General features: G+C 38.1%; 1 pseudogene; it reads left to right on the forward strand.

Moving 5' to 3' along the window:
• Positions 1–1,053: 1,053 nt before the first annotated feature.
• Positions 1,054–3,264, forward strand: LOC101661116 (annotated as a pseudogene).
• The last annotated feature ends 1,879 nt before the right edge of the window (positions 3,265–5,143 follow it).

Below are 5,143 nucleotides of genomic sequence, written 5' to 3' on the forward strand. Positions count from 1 at the left end.
TTCATAGTAGTAAAGTTATATGGGGTGCCCTTGCAAAAGAGGTCTACTACAATTACCATATCTGTCATAACATATGTAGGGGCATATGCATTCGATAACTATTGCAATCATCTTAAAGCCTTTCTAGCATTGCTTCTATAAGCAACATATTCCCTGCTTCCTCTGGAGGGTCCCAGTGAGTACTTAAAAGAGGGAGAGGGACAATTTCCCTTCTTAGAGTAAACAAGTCTCACCACAAATTTTATCCAGTCCACCAGCCTGGTTGCCATCTCTGGGTTAACCTTCCTTATGACTGGATCTAGGATTAGTATTCATGACCGTAGTGAGCTGTGGGTCTTGCAGCAACCCATCAGTATGTCTAAGGGGGTACCGATAACAATGATGACTGTATAACCCCATTCGAGGGGAATGAATAACAGAAGAGTAGGTGAATGGGAACATTGGGTGGTATAAGATATGGATATATATATACACAAACACACATATATTTTAAGGGATCCAAGGGTTGGGGAGAGAAGGTATAAAGGGGGCTGATATCAAAAAGATAAAGAAGAAAGAAAATGTTTTGAAAATGACGGTGGCAGAATTGTACACTTATGTTTGATGTAATTAAATTATGGATTATTATAATATTTGTAAGAGCTACCAATAAAATGTTTTTTTAAAAAGAAAGAAATTTCACTCCATTGCAGACATCTAACAACAACATAAGAAGAGCAAAACAAAAAGTTGGCATATGTGGCAAATTATAGGGTGGAGGAAGAGGGATGAGGAGGGAAGAGAGGACAGTGGCTTTGCAGGGGCTGGGGGAGAGGAGTGCTTGTCTAGGTTGCAAAAGTGGTGGCCACTGACCAAGCATACTGTTCTCACTATTGCTTCAGCTTTGTTACTTCCTCTATGCCACAGACTGAGAGGACAGCCAGGCTGTGGATAGCCAGATAGCCCGCGTCTACTGCCACTCATCCCCAGTCCCAACAAGCAGGGAGCAGGCGAAAGTGGCGGCAGTAGCAGGCGTGGAGGAAGATGGTGGGATGGCTGACAGGCTGGGTAGTGGACTGTAGCACGGGGTATACAAAACTAGAATATACTGAATAAACTAGAGTAGACTAGATTAGGCTAAATAAAACTAGAATAAATACATATAATATACTAAATAAAGCTAGAATAAACACAGAAACACAGTTTATCATCCCTTCCTGTATTGCTATTAAGGAGTCAGCAAAAGTGAATGACCAAGCACAAAAGAGGGTGATGAAAGTTGCTGAGGAACTAGATATCTTTATTGGTAATGAAGCAATAGAAAAGCATATATGTGCAACAAAGTGTCCAATCCACCATGGTATAGTTGAAGATTGGGACTTGATGGAAAGGTTTATGGAGAAAGTGATCTTTAAATCCTTGAGGTTAGACCTGAAGACCATTATTTACTTTTGACTGAAACTACTCAAAACAGGGAATATGAAGGGGTACCCCTCCAAAATCGGGAAAAGCTCTTCTGGGAAGAGTTTCATAGTATGCATTTTTCCCACTAGGCAAGCACTGAGCTATTCACTCTGAGTTAGTGCACCCAGTGTTGCCTTGGCAGGTTCTTGCTGCTCCCAGTGAATTTAGTCATAAAAGCAGTTTCACTCCAATTTTTTTTGTGTGATGACTAATTTAAGAGAACAGTGTGAGGCTGTGAAATTTTGTTTCTTGCTTGGGAAAAATGCCACACATGTGAGGTTGAACACAGCTTACAAGGACAGCGCTATATGGAAAACTCAAGTGTGTGAGTGGTTTTCTCATTTCGTAAAAGGTGAAATGTCTATTGATGACAAACCTTGTTCTGGATGTCCATCACCTTTCCGAATGGATGAAAATATTGGCTCATAGTACATTTGGAGTTCCTTCCACCAGGTCAGACTGCTAATCAAACTTTCTGTTTAGATGTTCTGAAATGATTGTTGCATCACAGTGTGGCACAGAAAAGGCCTAATCTGTGGCAGACAAGGGACTGATTTTGTCACCATGACAATGAACCTGCTCATTCAGCCATCTGAACGTGCCAGTTTTTGGCAAAAAACATCATGTCTTTCTTGCCCCACACACCTGACACAGCTGACTTTGCTCCATGCAACTTCTTTTTGTTTCTGCAAATGAAGAGGGACATGAAAGGACAGCGATTTGATGATGCAGAGGTGATGAAGAAAACAACGAGGGAAGTGCTGTCAGCCACCCAAACAGATGAGTTTGAAAAATGTTTCCAAGAATGGAATCACAGATTTGACAATTGTATTAAATGCAATGTAGAGTACTTTGAAGGTAATAGGGTGTTTTGTAAAAATATTTACATACATAGCTTTGAATTTTTTCCCATTTTTTGTGTACCCCCTCCTATACTGTTGAAATAATGTTTGAGTCATTCAATATGCCAGACTTGTACATTGTTGTGTAGGTTGCTCTTACCTTAGCTGCATCCTGGACCTCTAGACAAGTAGGAGAACAAATGTTGACTGGTATGGTCATAGAGAGTGGAGACGGTATCACCCATGTCATTCCTGTGGCAGAAGGATATGCGATGGACAGTAGTGTTAAACATTCCACTAGCAGAACTAGATATAACATATTTTATTCAGCAGCTGCTGAGATACTGAGAAGTAGGACTACCCCAAGAACAATCCCTGGAAACTGCTATGGCACAAAATGTATGTTATAGTTAACTCTACCTAGATTTAGTAAAATAATTCAACAATTATGACAGATGGATCAAAGTGGATTAAACAATATACTGGAATCAATGCTGTCTCAAAGAAATACTTTTCTACTGATGTTTGTATGAAAGATTCTTGGGACCAGAATTATTTTTTGTCCAGGGTTTGCTAATCCAGATGTCACACAACCTATCTCAGAAGTTGTAGATGAAGTAACTCAAAATTATCCTATTGATGTCAGATGTTCGCTATACAAGAATATTGTCCTCTCTGGAGGTTCAACAATATTCAGGGACTTTGGACATCACTAGCAAAGAGATTTGAAAAGAATTGTAGATGCCAGGCTGAACTTAAGTGAAGAATTGAGTGGCAGTCGATTAAAGCCAAAGCCTGTAGGTGCACAAGTCATTACATTACACATCACATGCAGCGATACCCAGTTTGGTTTGGAGGGTCGGTGCTGGCTTCCACGACTGAGTTCTACCAAGTATGCCAAACGAGAAAGGATTATGATGAAATTCAGCCTACCATTTGTTGTCACAATCCAGTGTTTGCAATCATGCCGCAATATTGACTTTATAATTACTGAGGTTCATTAGCAATTTGACTTATTAATGTATGCTATACAAATAATTGTGAACTTTTAATATGTTGAGTGCTTTCATTTTGATAATGATCTTCATTTGATATTTTCATTTACGATTTGAGGGGGAGAGTTGTTTGTTTGTTTAGTGCCAGTCCCTGACATATCATGGAAAGTTAATTTTCTTTTCATTTGAAAATATATAGATCATGTAGAAAAAGTGATGAAAATAAACTGAAAAAAAGTGCTATACATAAAATAAGTACACACATATTCCAATAAATGGTAAATTTAAATATTTAAGTGAGTTATTTTAGGTTTTTTTAGCCTCTTTCCTAATTTTGATGACTTTATTCTATAGCTATCAATATTCTCTAATATAATTTCAATACTGGATAGTACATTACAACTTGTGGCAGTTACATATTCTACTGTCAACTTGAGGAAGGAGTCAAGTCTACTGCCAATCAGGTCGCAGCTTGGTGACCTCATCTGGAGGCGCTATGGAGATAAATAACTCACTGGAGGCCAGACACACACTCTCTCTCTCTGTTTCGTATTCCACATGAAGCTACGCTAATGGAGCCAGAGCCCTGGAGCTGGAGGAGCCACATGGAGACCCACGCCAATACTGAGCTGCTTCCACCACCACTGGATCCACAAGAATTTCCACCCCCTGGCCTATGATCTTCCTGCATTTGGTGTCATTGCATGAGTTACATGAGTGTGAAGAGGAATTTATACCTGTATCCGACATATGGGCTAATATTGGACTTATGAACTTGATCTAGACTGGGCTGGGATGGTTTCTCAATATACATGCTCTTTTATATAAAGTACTTTCCTATATACATATGAGTGTCTATGAATTTGTTTCTCTAGTCCACCCAGACTAACACACAGTTTGACTGTGTTGACAGGTTTTATTATTTTCTGTTTTATTTAGTATTTGGGGAACCATATTTCAAATTCATAGGGTCCCAATACTACTTTATTTTTATCTCACATTATACTTTTGCAATAAAACTTGACATCCGAATGGATAGTTCATAGTATGTGATTATAGATTATCTTTTTGGGTTCATAAGTAAGTGATTAAATCAATGCATGCATGAATAAATCACTTTAAGTAAGGTCATATGGGAAACTGAAGTGCTATTTTCAGGAGTGATTATATGCAAAAGCATTTAAACTTATAAAGATAGTACTGAAATAAGGCAAAAGGAATGTTTATATTTCAATATGAGTATGAAGTATATAAGTATAAAGTTAGTACATGTAAAAGTTTCACAAAAATTGAAGATTTTTTTTCAATCATATTTGAATTAAACAACTACTAGAAATAGTATTGCTTATTTCTTTCACTTCTTCAGGATACAATTTTCTTTTGTCCCCCTTCTTTTAACTGACTGAAATCATTGGTTATGTATACGGACTTTGGCGTTAGAGACATCTGATTTCAAATCCTAGCACTGTAGTTTATTAGTTGTGAAAGCTCGGACAATTTAACCAAGGGACTTCAAAAGGTTTGTTGAAAAATGCCATTACCTTTTAATTAAATTTTTCATGAACATTTTGCTCCCCCCTCATATAAACTTCGTGAGTTTCTGTTCCTGCATGTGCAAATTAAAGATTAACAATTGAGTTATAGCCAAAATTAAACATGATCTTTCTAGTCATAACCCCTTATGTGATATATTGTAATTCTGGATTCTATACTTCTGTGGCTATCGTCTTATTTTGAAGAGCATTTTCTACTAAGGGACAAGATGGGGCTGGGGGAGTGAGTCTAATTTTAGATCCCTTGTTACTCCCCTGTCCCTATTGTTATTGGCACCCCTCCTCCTCTTCCAGGCCCCCTCCCAGAACC

Source organism: Echinops telfairi, unplaced genomic scaffold, assembly GCF_000313985.2.
Source record: "Echinops telfairi isolate 266 unplaced genomic scaffold, ASM31398v2 ScPeMD7_44;HRSCAF=162, whole genome shotgun sequence".
NCBI classification, from domain to species: Eukaryota; Metazoa; Chordata; class Mammalia; order Afrosoricida; family Tenrecidae; genus Echinops; species Echinops telfairi.